The sequence below is a fragment of the Mobula birostris genome, chromosome 13, assembly GCF_030028105.1.
Source record: "Mobula birostris isolate sMobBir1 chromosome 13, sMobBir1.hap1, whole genome shotgun sequence".
NCBI lineage: Eukaryota > Metazoa > Chordata > Chondrichthyes > Myliobatiformes > Myliobatidae > Mobula > Mobula birostris.
In genome coordinates, this window is record NC_092382.1 from 67268177 (window position 1) to 67288506 (window position 20330).

Genomic DNA, 20330 nt, shown 5'->3' on the forward strand with positions numbered 1-20330 from the left:
TCAGGTGTTTTTAAATACCAGCGCTCCACCACCCGCCTGACGTCACACATGGTTCCCCTCGCGCGTATCGACGTCACACACGCGCTGCTGCGCTCTTGCTGAGGCAGTTTAATGGGCTGAGCTACCGACCACGAGACCCCTCCACCCCTCACCTCCGCTGCACTGTAGTCATTGGCCCGAAGCGATGTCAATCACTGATTACGCCCAATAGCGGAGGCGGACCAGCCGAGAGGGCGTTACCCCGCTGACATCTCTTCTCAAAGAGGAACAAGCCCCAAAGTAAATGTCCGCTTTCTGATTTATTTCCATTTCCCTCCGAGGGAAGTTGGGGCGTTTGTGAAGCGTCTCCTGCGGCCGGAGTCTGATGTATCGCTGAGAGGTAGGAGGAGACCGCTCGGCCCGTCGGTTTGATGCCGGTTCCCCGGGGAGGGAGAGGATGAAGACGGTGAGAGAGGGGGCGGACAGGATGTTTGTCCCGGTGGGGACAGGAGGGGCTCATCTGTGGAAATGTCTGAGCCCACGGTGGTGGCGATTCACCACATTGGGGGGCAAACACCGGCAGACTGTTGCCCTGCAAGCGGGGACAGGACTGGAGTTGGGAGGGTGGGTGAGGAGAGGAGATTTCGGATAGTGGGGGTAAGATCTCGAAAGATGATTGCTAATGCCTCCACATCCCTTCAGCCACCTCTTTCAGATCTCTGGTGTGTTCACCATCTGGTCCAGGTGATCTATTTACCTTCAGACCATCTCTGTTTCCCAAGAAACTTCTCCCGAGTAACGTAACTTTACACATTCTGACCACTGACATCTGGGACTTTCATATTCCTGCCAGTGTCTTCGACAGATAAGAGTGATGTACAATACTTATTCAGTTCATCTGCCATCACCTTGCACCCCCACCCCATTAATACCTCTCCAGCATCATTTCCCAGTGGTTTCCACCTCTCTTTTACACCATATGTACCTGAAGAAAAATTTGGTATCCTCTTTAATACTACTGGCTAGCTCACCTATGTGTTCCATCTTTTCCTTCCTAATTATTTTAGTTGCATTCTGTTGGTTTTTAAAAGCTTCCCAATCCTCTAACTTCCCAGTAATTTTTGCTCCATGCCCTCTCTTTGGTTTTTATGTTGTTTTTTGGTTTTCTCTTATCAGCCACGGTTTTGTCACCTTACCTTTAGAATACTACTTCCTCTTTGTGATTTATATATCCTGTGCTTTCCGAATTGCTTCCAGAAATTCCAACCATTGCTGCTCTGTTTCATCCCTGCCCGTATTCTTCTCAAACCAGTTTGACCAATTCTGCTGTCATGCCTCTCTAGTTCACTTTATTTCACATCTGACTTTACCTTCTCCTTCTCTAATGTCAGGGTGAATTTGATCATATTAAGATCACTTGCCCCTAAGGGTTCTTTAAACTTAAGAGACCTAATTAATTCGGGTTCATTACAACACCCAATCCAGAATAGCTGATCCCCAAGCGGGCTCAACCATGAGCTGCTCTAAAAAAGCATCTTGCAGGCATTCTAGGAATTCCTCCTCTTGAGACCAACATCATCCTAATTTTCCTAATCACCTGCATGACAATCCCCCATGACTATTGTAACATTGCCCTTTTGGCTCGCACTTTCTATCTCCCATTGTAATTTGTGGCCCACATACTTACTACTGTTTGGAGGTCTCTATACAATTCCCATCAGGGATTTTTTTTTTTACATTTGCTGTTCCTTAATTCTACCCACAGATTCTACACCTTCCAACCCTATGCCAGCTCTTTCTAATGATGTTATTTAATATTTTAAAAACAGACCCACACAACCCCAATACCAGCTTGTTCTTTCAAGAAGCATGAAAGTATCTGGGAAACAAGAGGACCTACAGATGCTAGAAATCTAGAGAACTACACACAAAGTGCTGGAGGAGCTCAGCATGTCAGGCAGCATCTATGGATGGGAATCATCATTTCGGGCCAAGACCCTTCATCTGGAATCTTGATACCCACGTATCTGGAATATCAACAAGGAAAATAGAAAGTAGTGAAAAATAGGGAAAACCTTGACAAAATTTAGTTCAAAGCTTAAAAAAACCTGCCAACCAGAGCTCAATTGTTAACAAATACAACAAAGGCAATAAATACTTTCATCAAAACCAACATTGACTTTTTTTAAATATAAAAATACCTTGGTCCCATTTCAATCAGTAAAATTTACAAAGATAAATAACAACCTTAGAAAAGCCTATTTACACTCAAACCCATTTAGATTAACACTACCTTGGACAGAAGGAGGAAGAGAAATAACACACATGAAAAAAAAACACAACAGTCAGATAAAACTTCTAAGTATATATTTTCATCAAAAATGAACAGAATTCAGCACTCCAGGTGTGTCTATGCAATCACAATAAGAAATACAGACCGGAAAACTTAAATGAGAGACCAGCTCAGAAAAAGGAATCATCACTATGGAAGAAAAGATTAACCAGTGGAATGAGTATGACCCTCCATGGGAGACATCCCAACGATCTGAGCAGACGAGATGGTGACAAGGAAGCATCGAGCACCTGACTGAGAGTTGGAGACCTCTTCCCAGAAACAGAGGGAGTCCTTCCAGAAATACAGGACAAGCTGGTTAACAAAAGGGGGAAAAAAAATCAAAAATACAGGAAATACAAACAAACAAGGCAGCAAGTGTAGAAAATGCCAAGAGAAACGAGACACAATCCAACACATTCCAGGATCCTGCAGCAGTTTAACTCAATCTGATTAATTACAAAGGTACAATCAAGTGGTAAATATCATTCACCAAAATCTTGCTGTAAAATACAAACTCATGAATGCCCTTCATCACTTCATAAAGGCACCATAAATTCAAGCCTGATCCAGTTTTAGAGTCCAAATCTTACAAATTATATGATAATCAATACATTATTACAGATAAGACAACCCATAATAACCATCCGGATATAATATTACAGGATAAACAAGCAGGAACAACTCCCTCAATAGATAAAAACCATTCCCAACACACACGTTCCTTGATCAGTGGAGCACCTCACCACGGGCATTGTTTGTGTCACCAGTCAGACAAACAAATTATTTTCTCTGTCAATCAGCTTCCAAATGTTGTTGCTCTGTCATTCGTTGCCATGCCCCGCTGCTGATTTCCTTCTCCTCATCATACGTTCTTACCCCGACCATCGTCCAGAGCCCCAAACTCTGCCCTGTGCAGACCCGCCTCTGGTTTCTGACCCTGTTCTGTTGAGCATCCAACTGATGGTTTCCCATTCTGATTTCAGTCTTTAGAGGACAGTGGTATTTCCTTACAACCCTTCAGAAGCAGAGAAAATGACCCATAATGTGGGAATGAACCCTGAATAAAGAGGTTAACTCCCAATGACATTCTTCCTCAGCCCAGAGATTTGAGGGGCAAAGAATATCTCAGACAGAACTGCAGTCAGCTCGACTTGTTCAGTCTGCAGAAAATTCAAGCAAAACCTCTTCACCCACAGAGTGGTGACTGTTTGGAACCCATCCCACAGGGAGAGCGAGAGATGAACAACAGGGGTGGATTTAAAAGGACTGTCGTGGAACAGAATCACTGGCCGGGTCCAGCCGGCCTGAGTTGACTCCCTACTGTACACTAGGTGTGTCATAAATTCACTAAGTACCAGAGACAGAGTTTAAAATAGAACTGATTTATATGTCTCAGATCCAGAATATTAAACTCCAGTCCCATTAAAGGTGAATATGCAGCAGAAGAAAGTCCCCCCGTACCCAGTGACCAGGGTGCAGAACTGGGTGTGGTGACCAGCAGCAATAATTACAGAGTTCAGCACCAACAGTCACCCTCGAAATTGCATTCAGCAATGGTGATGGACAAATATCCAGCATGTAGCCGATTGAAACTTTCTCCCCAGTGTGAACCCGGCAGTGTGTCACAAGTGTAATATGCTGAATAAGCTGTAAGTTTCACTGCTAATGTAATGGCCTCTCTGTAATGTTTCACTGCTGAGGTAATGGTTTCTCTGTAGCAGCAATGTTTAGGTTATGACTACAGATAACAGGATTTTGGAATGCGGGGTTATCCAGTGAGAGAAATGTTGTTCTTTCATGTGAGTCTGGAAGAGAGATTTTCCCAGTCTTTTGCCGGGGAGAAATGAGAAGACACGAATGGAGAGAGTGGGCCCCTTTTCTTTTTTTGGTTTTCCTTCCTGACCCTATAGTCAAAGTAAGAATTATAAAGCTCAATCATATAATCACATACTCTGTACTGTTTTTGTTATTTCGGGGTACTGATTTGTAACAGGGGACACATCACGCAGCATTCAACCAAATGAGATTTCTTAAGTTTTCCCAGGCTGGGGGGCTATCACCCCCTATAGTAAGCTGCTAGCCAAAACGGGATTTACACAAGGATAGATGACTGAGTGAATCCCTTCCCGCATTCACAGCAGGTGAACGGCCTCTCCCCAGTGTGAACTCAATGATGCACATTTGGTTGATTTGGCTGAGAGAATCTCTTATCAAAGTCTGAGCAGGTGAAAGGCCTCTCCCCAGTGTGAACTCTCTGATGTACCTTCACTTTAGATGACGATGTGAATCCCTTCTCACAGTCTGAGCATAAAAATGCCTCTCCCCAGTGTGAACTCGCTGGTGTACCTTCAGTTTAGATGACGAAGTGAATCCCTTCCCACAGTCTGAGCAGGCAAATGGCCACTCTCTGGTGTGAACTGACTGGTGTCTCAGTAGATCAGTTGACAAAGTGAATCTCTTCCCACACACTGAGCAGGTGAATGGCCTCTCGCCAGTGTGAAGTCGCTGATGTACCTTCAGTGGAGATGACGAAGCAAATCCCTTCCCACAGTCTGAGCAGGTGAATGGCCTCTCTCCAGTATGAACTCGCTGATGTTCCTTCAGATGAGATGACAGAGTGAATCCCTTCCCACAGTCTGAGCAGGCGAATGGCCTCTCACCTGTGTGAAGTCGCTGATGTACCTTCAGTTGAGATGACCAAGTGAATCCCTTCCCACAGTCCGAGCAGGAGAACGGCCACTCTCCAGTGTGAATTCGCTGGTGTACTATTAGGTAAGATGACCGAGTGAATCCCTTCCCACAGTCTGAGCAGGTGAATGGCCTCTCTCTGGTGTGAACTGACTGGTGTTTTAGTAGATCAGATGACATAGTGAATCTCTTCCCGCAGTCTGAGCAGGTGAATGGCCGCTCCCCGGTGTGAACTCGCTGATGTACTTTCAGGTGAGATGAGCAAGTGAATCCCTTCCCACAGTCCGAGCAGGTGAATGGCCTCTCCCCGGTGTGAACTCGCTGGTGAGCCATTAGGTCAGATGACTGAGTGAATCCCTTCCCACAGGCTGAGCAGGTGAATGGCCTCTCTCCAGTGTGACCTCGCTGATGTACCTTCAGTTGAGATGACGAAGTGAATCCCTTCCCACAGTCTGAGCAGGTGAACGGCCTCTCACCAGTGTGAAGTCGCTGATGTACCTTCAGTTGAGATGACCAAGTGAATCCCTTCCCACAATCCGAGCAGGAGAACGGCCACTCTCCAGTGTGAATTCGCTGGTGTACCATTAGGTAAGATGACCGAGAGAATCCCTTCCCACAGTCTGAGCAGGTGAACGGCCGCTCCCCGGTGTGAATTTGCTGGTGAGCCATTAGGTCAGATGACCAAGTGAATCCTACCCCACAAATTCAGCAGATGACCAGCCTCTGGTGTCCACGGGTGGGAAGACTGACTGAATCCCTTCTCACACACAGAATAGACGAATGGCCTTTCCCAGTGTGAACTTGCTGATGTACCTTCAGTTGAAATGACCGACTGAATCCATTCCCACTGTCTGAGCAGGAAGGATGATCGAGTGAATCCCTTGCTCCACTTCTTAAATATCTGGACAGAGACAGCAAAACTGGCGTGTTGTGTTCGAGATTCCCGCAGACAAATTCCTTGTCATTTTTAACCTGTAAAAAGATTTACAAAATCCATCAATGGGTGTAGGACAACATTTCAGATGAGATCACTTGATTTGTCAAGGTGTGATCTGCCATCACACTGTTACAGTGAAGTTCAACCCAAGTTGGAGAGAGAAATCATCTTCTAACTGGGCACTGTGCTGGTATCTGGAATGACCATCAAATTCTGATGCTCTTCCTGTCTGTATAAGAATGGGGCACTTCTGCCAATCTGTGACCTGGCTCAGTTTGACTCTCTCCATTGGTATTATTCCCTGTTCCCATTGAGCTGCATGGGTGCCTGGCCCCACAGTAACTGAAACACTCTCACACAAATAGCTGGCAGTGCATTCCACGCACCCAGCACTCTCTGTGTAAAAAACTTACCCCTGACTTCCCCTCAGTATCTATTTCCAAGCTCCTTAAAACTCTGCCCCCTTGTGTTAGCCACTTCAGCCCTGGGAAGAAACCTCTGGCTATCCACACGATCAATGCCCCTCATCATCTTATACACCTAAAAATGGCTTTAAACATAAACAAGGAAATTATACATTGCATTGAGGATTTGTGAGAAGTATACAAAATTATAAGGGTATAGATAGGGTAAATGCAAGCAGCTTTTTCCACTGAGGTTGGGTGGGATGACAACCAGAGGTCATGGATAAGTGGGGAAGTGAAAATTTAACGGGAACATTTGGAAAAGCTCTTTACTGATGTTTTTAAGAAGATCCAACACTCCCTCTTCCTTAAACTCCACATTGTCCAGCACACAGGCCTGTTCTAACTTGACCTCACCCTGATCAAGATCCTTTTCAATTGTAAATACTGAAGCAAAGTATTCATTTAGGACCTCCCCAACCTCCCCCACCTCCAGGCACATGTTGTCTTCTTCATCCTTGAGCAGCCCCACCTTCATTCTTGCCATCCTTCTGTTCTTCACATTCGCATAGAACGCCTTGGGGTTCTCCTTAATCCTACATGCCAAGGCCTTCTCATCATGCCCCCTTCGAGCTCTCCTAAGTCCTTAAGCTCCTTCCTGGCTACCCTATATTTCTCATAAGCCCCTCCTGCTTCCTGCTTCTTATATCTAACATATGCTTCCTTCTTCCTCTTGACAAGTTGAATCACGTGTTTCGTCAGCCACGATTCCCTTTTCCTACCATTTTTTCCTTGTCTCAGAGGGACAAAACCTATCCTGAACCCAGCACAAGTGGTCCCTAAATTTCCTCCACATTACTTCTGTGCTTTCACCCTTGAACATCTGTTTCCAATTTACTCTCGCTAGTTCCTGCCTCATCCCTTCATAGTTAGCCCTTCCCCAGTTAAGCACTTTCCCATTTTGTCTGTTTTTATCCTTTTCCATAGCTATGCTGAAGCTAAGGGAGTTGTGGTCACTCTCACCAAAATGCTCCCCCACCAAGAGGTCTACCACCTGAACAGGTTCATTACCCAGAACTAGATCCAGTATGGCCTCTCCTCTCATCAGCCAGTCCACGTACTGTGTCAGGAATCCTTCTTGAATGCACCTGACAAATTCAGCCCCACCTCTCCCCCTTGCAGTCAAGAGGTGCCAGTCAATACGAGGGAAGTGGAAATCACCCATAACTACAAATCTGCACCATTCTAAACTCTGTCTGCTTATCTGCTCCTCGGTGTCCTGAGGGCTATTTGGGGGCTACAGACTACTCCCAGCACAGTGATTGATCCCTTCCTATTTCTGACTTCCACCCACACCGACTCAGTGGACACTCCCTCTGCAGCATCCTCCCTTTCTATAGCCGTGATACTATCCCTGACCAGTAATGCTACTCCCCCGCTTTTCTACCTCCCATCCTATTCCTTATAAAACACCTGCATCAGCCAATCCTGCCCTTCCTCCAGCCAAGTTTCAGTAACAGCCACAACGTCATCGTTCCATGTACTGATCCATGCTCCAAGTTCATCCCCTTTATTCCTAACACTCCTACTGTTGAAATAGACACACTTCAACCCTTTTAACTGGCTACATTTATGTTTTGTCCCCTGCCTGTCCTTCCTCACCAACTCATGCCATAGCATCAAATCCCCTATCACTACTGCTCTCCTCTTTTCACTCCTTCCTTTCTGAGGTAAGGGTCCGGTCTCAGTGCCAGAGACGCGACCACTACAACTTGTCCCTGGCAGGTCGTCCCCATCAACAGTACCCAAACTTGGAGAAGTTCAGTACAGAAACAGGGGCCCACCTAGTCAATGGTGAAAAAACATTCAGGCTGTCTAATGTAACTACCTGCACTGGGACCTCCTTCCTGCCTTTTCTGGCATTCTGACTCCAATCCCCCCTGCAACTTGAGTTTAACCTCCCCACCCACCCCAGCACACACCAGCACCAGCAAGCCTTACCACTAGGATATTAGACCTCTGCTAGTTTTAATTCCCTAACTAACAAATCCCCTATCAACCCTTTGACATTCCTCTGCTAGGTAATCCTCCATAACTGTGTCTAAAGTGGTCTACCTGTTGTTGTGTGGGATGGCCACAGGAGTACTCTGCAATGGCCATTTAACCTCATTCCCCTACCTGACTGTCACCCAGTTTCTTATGTCCTGCATTTTGGTTTAAATCACCTCTCTTCATGACATATCTATCACCCATCCAACTCCTGGATGATATGGAATTTATCTGCTCCTCGGTGTCCCGAGGGCTATTTGGGGGCCTATAGACTACTCCCAGCACAGTGATTGATCCCTTCCTATTCCTGACTTCCAGCCACACCGACTCAGTGGACACTCCCTCTGCAGCATCCTCCCTTCCTACAGCTGTGATACTATCCCTGACCAGTAATGCTATTTTCTACCTCCCATCCTATTCCTTATAAAACACCAGATCCAATGCCTGAAAGTGCAGGGGTTTTTTTATGTTTCAAAATATACTATATTCAAAAATAAATATATACAATAAACCATTCAATAACTTCCCATCCTTTACATACGTTTCCGTTATAGTCTGTACATATCCATATTTATGGCCACCCACGTGGCACTCCAGTTGTTCACCTTACCGTATCATTGTTGAGGGGTATACTCCCCGCCACCCGGCCCCTCCCACTCCCACGGGAGAAGAACTCTATACTGTGGTCCTTCCCCACCGGGCCCTTGCGGTGGCTGCACTGAGTTTCAGTGCGTCCCTCAGCACGTACTCCTGCAGCCGAGAATGTGTCAGTCGGCAGCATTCTCCCACGGACATCTCCATGTGCTGGTAGATCATCAAGTTTCGGGCCGACCAAAGAGCGTCTTTCACCGAGTTGATGATCTGCCAGCAGCACCGGATGTTGGTCTCCGTGTGCGTCCCCGGGAACAGCCCGTAGATCAGAGAGTCCTCTGTTACGCAGCTGCTGGGGATGAAACGTGACACTAGCCCGTCCATCCTCCTCCACACCCTCTCTGCGAACTGTCACAGACTCCTCCTCACTGCAGTCCTCCCGTGGGCAGTGGGGTGCGGAGACGACGTTCCGGGCATATAGGAGGGCTCTGACTGGGAGGGTCCCTCTCACCGCCAGCCAGGCGAGGTCTTGGTGCCTGTTGGTGAGATCTGGCGATGAGGCATTTTGCCAGATGAACTGGACGGTCTGCTTAGGGAACCACACCACTGTGTCCATCACGTCCTTCTCCTGCAGTGCCTGCAGGACATTACGTGCCGACCACTGCCTGATGGCCCCGTGGTCAAAGGCGTTCTCCTGGAAGAACTTTGCTACGTAGGACAGGTATGCCAGCAACGACCAGCTGACTGGGGCGTTGCATAGGAGTGGGGCCAGACCCATCCTTCGTAGCCAGGGCGACAGGTAGAGCCTGGGCACATAGTGGTACTTGGTGCCCACATACCTGGGTTCTACACACAACCTGGTGCCCACATACCTGTAGTCTACACACATACGAAGCTGGCCATTAGGGTGAGGGCGACATTGGGGACGTTCTTGCCCCCATTGTCCAGGGACTTGTGCATGACGGTCCGTCTCACCCGCTCTATCTTGGATCCCCAGATGAATCTGAAGACAGCTCGGGTGATTTCCGAGCTGTTGGAGTGGGGGACGGGCCACACCTGCGCCAAGTGCAGCAGCCCTGAGAGCACCTCACACCTGATGACCCGGTTCTTGCCCGTTATTGACAGGGAGCGCCCTCCCCACTGTCCCAGTTTCTGTTTCACCTTGGCAGTCCGCTCCTGCCAGTTCTTGTTGCACGCCTCAGCCCCTCCGAACCAGATCCCCAACACCTTCACGTGGTCAGACCTGATGGTGAAGGGGACGCTGGATCGGTCGGGCCAGTTGCCGAAGAGCATGGCTTCGCTCTTCGTGCGGTTGACCCTGGCCCCCGACGCTAGCTCGAACTGTTCGCAGGTGCCAATCAACCTGTGAACTGACCTCGGATCAGAGCAGAAGACGGTGACATCGTCCATGCACAGGGAGTTTCTCACTTGGGTCCCTCCACTGCCTGGCAGCGTCACCCCCCTTATGCCCTCATCCCTCCTGATGGCTTCCGCAAAGGGTTCTATGCAGCAGACAAACAAGACAGGGGAGAGGGGACAGCCCTGCCTGACTCCCGACCTGATGGGGAAGCTGTTTGTTTCCCACCCGTTGACCTGGACTGCACTACGGATGTCTGTGTAGAGCAGTCTAATCCAATTCCGGATTCCCTCCCCAAATCCCATTTTGGAAAGCACGTCCGCCATGTATGTGTGTGATATCCTGTTGAAGGCTTTCTCCTGGTCCAAGTTGACCAGGCAGGTGTCCACCCCCCTGTCCTGCACGTAGGCGATGGTGTCCCTCAGCAGTGCGAGGTTGTCTGAGATTTTCCTGCCCAGTACAGCACAGATTTGGTCCGGGTGAATCACCTGTCCTAGAGCAGACTCGACCCTGTTGGCAATAGCCTTGGACAGGATCTTGTAGCACACATTCAGGAGAGAGATGGGTCTCCAATTTCTAATGTCCTCCCTTTCCCCGTTCTGCTTGTAGATGAAGGTGATGATACCCTTCCTCATGGACTCTGACATACTGCCGGCCAGAAGCATAGCGTTGTACACTTCCAGCAGGTCTGGGTCCATCCAGTTCCACAGAGCCGAGTACAACTCAGCCGGTAAGCTGTCACTTCCGGGAGTCTTACCCGACCCAAAGGAACGGATGGAGCCTGTCAGCTCGTCCAGGGTCAGTGGCCGATCCAGACTCTCCTGCTTGCCGTCGTCTAAGACCTGCGTGATAGACGACAGGAAGTTACGGGAGGCTGTGGATTCTGTGGGGTGGGTATGTCGAAGCTGCAGCTGGATGCACATCTTGCAGGTGAGGGCATCAGGGACACTGGAGGTCTCCCCACCTTCCCACCAATGTCCTCTCTAATTTGTAATGACCAGTGTGCCAAAAAATCTTGTGCTGTGCAATTTTTACCCAGTGACAACAACATGTGCACACTGAACTTTAAATAGAGAGGGATTTATTTTAACAGCTAGCAAATCACTATTAATAAGAACTTTGATATCCTCTGGGTTTCATCAAGTTAATCTGCACTCTCACACAATCTGTGTTGCAGGCCTGTAGAGGGTTATGAAGGATTTTCTCACACCAGCTTTTGCACACCGTCCATATCTGATTTGCTTGCTAAATGACACTTTAAAAAGTCAGATTTCCAAATATCACTCCACTTCCTCCCACTTGCAAGTTCTCCAGCAACGTTTGCATCGTCACAATACACACAGGTAACACCAGTTTCTGTATTGTACATAAATATTTCCCCTGAACCCTCCCCCAGGTGACTGGCGGCCAGTGAATATGAAGGGAAGGGCAGTAGTCTGTCTCATTGGAGTCTGGCACTTGTTGTCAAGGACAAAGGTGCTTGATATCATTGTGTCCTCAGAGAGAATGGGTCAAAACATGTCCCCACGGGTAGAAAGGTCCAGAACAAGAGGAGGTAGAACAACCAACACACACAAAATGATGGAGGAACTCAGCAGGCCAGACAGCATTATGGAAAACAGTACAAATGCTGAATTCCTCCAGCATTTTCTGTGTGTTGCTTGGATTTTCAATATCTGTAGATTTTATCTTATTTGTGATGGGAGGCAGAACAAAGGTGAATTTCTCAACAGCTGATGTAAAAGATTTCGTTCCCTTTCTCCGAGTTCCCAATCCTTGCATTTAGACAGCTGGAGCTCAGCTCTGTCTGAGAGATCCATCGATTCCCATTCCCTCATCAGCCGGAAGCTGCCCGGGGCCCGTGTACGGATCGTGTGGCTGAGAGAGAGGGAAGAGAGCAGGACCGTCCCGGGATTGCGGGCCACGGTATCCGGAGCTCACAGCAATTGTTCCGAATCCGGCAACCGAGGAATATCTCTTACCTGGAGCTGATTTACCGAGGCCTTTATGTACTGCGCGCATGCGTGACATTCGGGACCATCCGCAACCCTGACGCATGCGCATTCGATCGGCGCTTCAGCGGCAGCGACAATTCCTACGCAGAGCTTTCTGGGTAATCACGGTGCCATTAAACATTTCTGCAAACACCGGTTCCATGTTCATACCTCAGTTTTTTTTGGGGGGGGGCGGAATTCAGCAGCTCTTTTAATGGAGAAAGCAGCTTTCATAAACAATGCACTTAATATCAGCAAACTTTCCGCGTGTTTAATGCCGAAGTAGAATCTTCTTACAAATGCAGATATGAAACACAAGAGATTCTGCTGCTGCTGGAACTGTCGACACATGCACATAAAATGCTGGAGGAACTCTGCAGTTCAGGCAGCAACTAAGCAGAGGAGTACACAGTCTAGGCATACTGAAGGGGCTCGGCCTAAACGTTGTCTATTTATTCCTCTCCACATTTGCGGCCCGATCTGTTGATTTCCTACAGTATTTTGCACAGGTTAACCACCCTTTTTTTCAATCGAACAATTTCAAAATGTTTCTGATCTTTCATTTGTGGCCACATCCTGGTGGTCTGATTCCTCTCCCTCCTCCTCCTTGTAAATTCTAGGCCCCATTTCCTTTCTGGCGCCCCAAAGCCCTGATTCAGGGTGGTAACTCTTTGGTTTCTGACTCTGCACCATCGAAGATTCACTCGCTAGTCTGCTGTCAGACTTTAGAGGCGCATTGCAACAATCCAGCTGTCTGAGGCACAGACCTTTGAAATGAGTGAAAATGACAGAAAACTTTGAAAAGAGCAGGGAAGAAGGAGCTTAACCACCTTGCTCCAGAGCCCTGAAGAACGTCAAAACCACAGTGAGCTCATCGCGTTCTTCAGCCTGGAGAGAAGCATGCAGGAAATTCATGCAGGTGTATAGGATGATGAGAGGCATTAGTCGTGTGTATAGCCAGAGGCTTTTTTTTCCAGGGCTGAAACGGCTAACACGAGGGGGCACAGGTTTAAGCTGCCTAGAAGTAGGTGCAGAGAAGGTGGAAGAGCTAAGTTTTATAAACAAAGTGTTTGGTGTGTGTGTGGAATGCACTGCCATCGACGGTGGTAGAGGTGGATACAATCGGGTCTTTTAAGAGACTTGTAGATAGGTACATGGAGCTCGGGAAAATAGAGGGCTATGTGGTAGGGTAACTCTAGGCAGTTTCTAAAGTAAGTTACGTGGTCGGCACAACGCTGTGGGCCAAAGGGTCTGTAATGAGCTGTAGATTTCTATGATTCTATGAAATTCAAGGAAAATCTCCTATCCCAAGGAGTGGTGACTAGTTACAACCTGTTATCACAAGGAGAGTGAGAGGGGAACGGCAGGGATAGATTTTGATATACTGATATGGAACAGAAACATGGGCAGGGACCAGATGGGCCGAGTGGCCTCTCTAGTGTGCATTGTGAGTGTGGTAGATACAGTAAGTACTTGAGACACGGGATTTGATACAGAACTGATTTATCTTTCACAGATCCACAATATTAAACATCAGTCCAGTTTAAGGCTAATATCAGCAGAACAGAATCCCCCAATGCTCAGTGACCAGGGTTCAGTCCTGGGTGCGATGAGCAGCCACAAGAACTGCAGAATCTGACAGTAACAGTCCCTCATGAACCTGCAGCTGCCTTCAGTCACCATGTTGGTCAAACATTTAACACAAAGCCATGCATTTGAGAATTTAGACATTTCTATTTTTCTGAGCTTCTCATAAATGTGTACAGTTTAGTTAAGTTCTGCTCCAGAATTTCCACACAATTAAAATAGTTTATTACATCTTTTATTTCTAGTTTTGCAACATTTATATAATTTAACAATTTAATATGTACATTATTGCAATTCATAGTTGTTACCGCAGATGGTAATGCGAGATTGAAGCCTTTTCTATTTATCTGCATTCCTCAGAAATAACAATAGTTCAGTTAAGTTTCCTTCTGTGATTCCAAAGCAGAAGCTCGGTCTGTCTAATATTTACACACAATTAAAATGGGGAATTTGTTTATCATTATCATGTACTGAGCTACAGTGAAAATCTTGCCTGACGTACCATCCACACAGATCTATACATTACGGCAGTACATTGATCTGATATACGACAAAACAATAACTGTAACAAAGCATTATGGCTGCAGAGAAAGTGCAGTGCAGATAGACATATGGTGCAGGGTCATGTCGAATTACATTGTGAGATCAAGTCCATTTTATCGGACTGGAGACCATTCATTTGGCTTATAACCGCAGACAGGAAGTCGTCCTTGAGCCTGGTTGTATGCGCTTTAAGGCTTTTGTATCTCTTCCCTGATGGGGGAGCAGGTTTGCAGCAAGAATGTCTGGGTTGTGAGGATCTTTGAGTATATGACTGGCTTTTCCAAGGCAGGGGAAGTGTAGGAAGAGTCCATGGAGGGGAGGTTTGCTTCTCTGATGTTCTCTGCTCTCCAAAGTTCTCTGCAGTTCCTTGCAGTCATGGGCAGAGCAGTAGCCATACGAAGGCGTGAGGTATCAACAAGGAGCTCAGAGACCTCGGCCTTCACCCTGCCTTGTGTAGCTGGATCCTGGACTTCCTGTCAGATCGCCGGCAGGTGGAAAGAGTGGGCTCCCTCACCTCTGTCTCTCTGACCCTCAGCACTCATACGCGCAGGGTTGTCTCCTTGGCCCCCTCCTTTACTCTCTGTATTCCCATGACTTGTGTCCCCACCCACAGCTCCAATCTGCTAATTAAATTTGCTTACGACACTACATTGATTGGCCTAATCGCAAATAATAACGAGGCAGCCTACAGAGAAGAAGTCATCATCCTGACACAGTGGTGTCCAGAAAACAACCTCTCCCTCATTATCACAAAACCAAAGGAGCTGGTTGTGGACTACAGGAGGAATGGAGACAGGGACCAAAATTCAACATTTCCAAGTCTGTTATTGACACAAAATGCACATTTTAATATTGATCACGACACAATGTATTTTATATACTTTTAATGACATAAAACGTATTTATAGATTGTGACTGACAGAGAATCGTATAATTTGTGTTCCGTGTGTTATCTGAATGTACTTGCCTGTGATGCTGCCACAAGTCAGTGTTTCTCTGTACCTGCACCTTCCCGTACTTGTGCACTTGGCAATAAACTCAACAGGACCTGAGAAATCTCCGTGAGTTTTGATTAGTGATGATCATCTTGGCAGCTTGGTAGGTCGAATGTATTGGACAGTACACTGTTAAATGCAAAACCCTGAACAGTGTTGATGATCAGAGGGATCTTAGACTCCAAGTTCAATGCTCCCTGAAAGAGACTGCACAGATTGATCAGGCGGTTAAGAAGGCAAATGGCGTGGTTGTCTTTATTAGTTGAAGCACTGAGCTGAAAAGTCGGGAAGTTGGAGATACATATATATATATATCTGCAGACAGGCAGTCGGGGCGAGAGAGAGAACCCAGACAGAATATAAGGTGCTGATCCTGGACCCTGAGGGTGGCCACATCTTGGCACAAGAGGAGACGATGGGTTGACACGGCGGAATGGGAAGGGGAATGAAAATGTTTGGACACGGGAAGTCCCGCTCGGGACGGATAGTTCAAAGGTTAATTTATTATCAAAGCAGGTATCCATAAACAACTCTGAGTTTTTTTTCTCCTCCAGAGAGTCACGAAACAAAGAAAGAAAAAGGCTTTCAGAGCGAAAAAAATCGGACTCCCACCCCACCCCCGTATAAAAAAGAACGGCATCCCGATCATCGACCCCCCAAAACCCACCCCTCCCACAAACGGGAACAATAACATCGATAACTTTAATGACCAATAAATATAATTCCTCTCTTTGATCACTGTCTGAATGATTCCCTGACTCTGCGAGGAAGGGGTGTCTATGATCCACATTGTCAGGGTGTTGAGTTTACCAGGAGACAGAGACTGCAGGGACGGGAGGTTTTCTGTTCACTAATACACTGTGTGTGGACCCCGCTGGCAATTCTGATGTTGTGACCCGAATCGAGACAAACACCACGCTGCCCACTCCACCAACAACACGGCACAGCCGGACACATAACAGGGGACTTTACATCTCACAACACTGGATTCAGTGATGAAACCCGTGATTAATGTTGTTGTCCCACTGAAATCATAAGAAATGTCCATTAAGGTGCTTTTAAATACGAGCGCTCCACCACAGGTGACGTCACACCCCCCCCCAAGTTCAGCACCGACAGTCACTCTCAAAATTGCATTGAGAAACAATGATGGACAAATATCCAGCATGAAGCTTATTGAAACTTTCTCCCCAGTGTGAACCCGGTAGCGTGTCACAAGGTTAGATTACTGAGTGAATCCCTTCTCACATTCACAGCAGGTGAACGGCCTCTCCCCAGTGTGAACTCAATGATGCACATTTGATGGAGATGGCTGAGAGAATCTCTTCCCAATCTCTGAGCAGGTGTATGGCCTCTACCCAGTGTGAACTCGCTGGTGCCTCTGTAGGCAGGATGATTGCAGAAATGCTTTCCCACATTCATAGCAGGGGAACAGCCTCTCCTGTATGAACTGACTGGTGTGCCAGTAGCTTGGATGACCGAGAGAATCCTTTCCCACAGTCTGAGCAGGTGAACGGCCTCTCTCCAGTGTGAACTCGCTGATGTACCTTCAGTTTAGATAAACAAGTGAATCCCTTCCCACAGTCTGAGCAGGTGAATGGCCATTCCCCGGTGTGAACTCTCTGATGTTCCTTCAGTTTAGATGACCGAGTGAATCTCATCCCACAATCTGAGCAGGTGAATGGCCTCTCCCCAGTGTGAACTCGTTGGTGCACCAGTAGGTCAGATGACCTAGTGAATCCCTTCCCGCAGTCTGAGCAGGTGAATGGCTTCTCCCTGATGTGAACTCGCTGGTGCACTATTAGGTTGGACGATTGAGTGAATCCCTTCCCACAGTCTGAACAGGTGAACGGCCTCTCCCCAGTGTGAACTGACTTGTGTACCAGTAGGGTGGATGACTGATGGAATCCCTTCCCACAGTCTGAGCAGGTGAATGGCCGCTCCCTGGTGTGAACTCACTGGTCAGCCATTAGGTCAGCTGACCGAGTGAATCCTTCCCCACAAATTCAGCAGATGATCAGCCTCTGCCCAATGTGAACTGACTGGTGTGCTTACAGGTGGGAAGACCAACTGAATCCCTTCTCACCCACAGAACAGGTGAATGGCCTTGTCCCAGTGTGAACTTGCTGATGTACCTTCAGTTGAGATGACCGAGTGAATCCATTCCTGCTGTCTGAGCATCCCCAGTGTAAAATGACAGGCATGCCAGTCGGTCAGATGATTGACTGAATCCCTGCCCAGTCTGAGCAGGAAGGACGATCGAGTGAATCCCTTGCTCCAATTCTTAAATATCTGGACAGAGTCAGAAAAACTGGCGTGTTGTGTTCGAGATTCCTGTAGATAAATTCCTTGTCGTTTTTAACCTGTGAAAACATTTACAAAATCCATCAATGGCTGAAGGACAACATTTCAGATGAGATCACTTTAGTCAGCAAGCTGTGATCTGACATCACACTGTTACAGTGAGCTTCAACCCAAGTTGGAGAGAGAACTCATCTTCGAACTGGCACAGTGCTGGTATCGAGGATTAAATGTTAACTGGAATCAATCTCCCTGATGCCTTTCCTGTCTCTATAAGAATGGGGCATTTCTGCCATCTCCAATCTGTGCTTTGCCTCAGTTTGAGTCTCTCCATTGGTATTATTCCCTCTTCCCACTGAGCTACATGGGTGTCTCGTTCCACAGTGACTGAAGCACTCTCACACAAATAGCCTTTGCTGACCTGCAGCTGGGACTTTCTTTTATGCACTGTTAGATTAAAGTGCCACAGTTTTAACGCCATATAAAAATTTGCTGCTGAGATGAACGGTCGGTCTGTTAAAAGGAATTAGAGTGAATATTAATATTATTTATGGTTCTTGTTACAGTCATAGAAAAGTACAACACAGAACAAGACCCTTCGGCCCATCTAGTTTGTGCTGAACTATTTAAGCTTTCTACTCCCATATCCCTACCATCCAGGTACCTAAACAAACCTCTTAAATGTTGAAATTGAGGTCACATTCACCACTTGTGCTGTCTGCTCATTCCACACCCGGATGACCTTCTGTGTGAAGAAGTTTCCAGTCATGTTCCCCTCAATATTTCACCTTTCACCCTTAACCCATGGCCTCTTGTTGTTGTCCCACCCCATCTCAGTGGAGAAGGCCAGCTTGCATTTACCCTATCTTTACCCCTCATAATTGTGGTACACCTCCATCAAGTCTCTCCTCAATCTTTTACATTCCAAGGAATAAACACCTAACCTGTTCAATCTTTCCTTATAACCAAGTCCTCCAGACCTGGCAACATCCTTATGAATTTTCTCTGGACTCTTTCAACCTCTTTTATGTCTTTCCTGTAGGTCGGTGATCAAAACTGTACACAATACTCCAGATTAGGCCTCACCAATGTCTTGTACAATGTCAACATAACATCCATCTCCTGTACTCAGTACTTTGGCTTACGAAGGCCAATGTGCCAAAATCTTTCTCTCCATCCCTATCTAAATGGGGCATCACTTTCAGTGAATTATGGACCTGTATTCCCAGATCCCTTCCTTCTGCAGCATTCCTCAGTGCCCGACCAGTCACTGTGTAAGACCTTGTTCCTACCAACATGCAACGGTTCACACTAGTCTGCATTAAATTGCATTTTCCATTTCTCAAACTATTTCCCAGCTGGTCCAAATCACACTGCAAGCCATGATAGTCTTCCTCACTGCCCACTACACCCCAATCTTGGTATCATCCACAAATTTGCTGATCCAGTTAACCACACTATCATCCAGATTACTGATATAGATGACAAACAACAACTGATCCAGCACCAATCCCTGTGGCACACCACTAGTCACAGGCCTCCAGTCACAGAGGCAACCACCTGCTACCACAACTTTGGCTTCTCCCAAAGCCAATGTCTCATCCAATTTACCATCTCATCTTGAATGCTGAGTGACTGAACCTTCTTGACCAACCTCCCATATGTGACTTTGTCAAGTGCCTTGCTAAAATCCATGTAGACAACATCCACTGCATTGTCTTCATCCACTTTCCCGATAACTTCCTCGAGAGACTCTATAAGATTGGTTAGACATGACCTACCATGCACAAAGCCATGCTGCCTATCCTTAATCAGTCCACATGTATCCAAATATATATTGATTTCCTGCACATACTTTCTAATAAATTCCTCACAACTGATGTCAAGCTCACCAATGTAGAATTTCCTATTTATTTTTAGAGCCTTTCTTGAATAGCAGAACAACATTGGCTGTCCTCCAATCCCCCAGTGTCTCACCTGTCACTAAGGATGATTTAAGTATCTCTGCTTGGGCCCCAACAATTTCTGCACTTGTCTTCTGCAGGGTCCCAGGGAACAACTTGTCAGGCCCTGGTGATTTATCCACGCTTATTGGCCTTAAAACAGCAAACACCTCCACCTCTGTAATCTGTACCGGGTCCATGAAGTTGATGCTGCTTTGCCTCACTTCTATAGACTCTGTGTCCAACTCCTGAAAAATAGAGATGCAAAAATACTATGTAAAATCTCCCCCATCTATTTTGTCTCCTCATATAAATTACCATTCGGATCTTCCAGAGTGGGCATGTTTCTGCACTGACCTTCTCCATGTTTCTGTGACACGGAAGCTGGCCAAACTTGTTTGGAAGGGAAACTGGCAGGAATGACGATGGAGCAGCAATGGCTGGAGTTTCTGCAAGCAATTCGGGAGGTGAGTGATGGACACATCCCAAAAAAGTGGAAGCATTAGAAAGGCAGGAGGACACAACCATGGCTGAAGTGAGAAGCCAAAGTCAACATAAAAAACAAAGAGAGGGCAAATAATGAGCAAAAAAGATTGAGAAGCTTTTAGAAACCAACAGAAGACAACT

General features: G+C 46.8%; 1 long non-coding RNA gene across 1 annotated transcript; it reads left to right on the top strand.

The window, feature by feature from the left end:
* Window positions 1–273: 273 nt before the first annotated feature.
* Window positions 274–2148, top strand: LOC140207671 (uncharacterized). The gene is made up of 2 exons (XR_011888615.1): window positions 274–379; window positions 1809–2148. It is a non-coding gene; the product is annotated as an uncharacterized lncRNA (long non-coding RNA).
* The last annotated feature ends 18182 nt before the right edge of the window (window positions 2149–20330 follow it).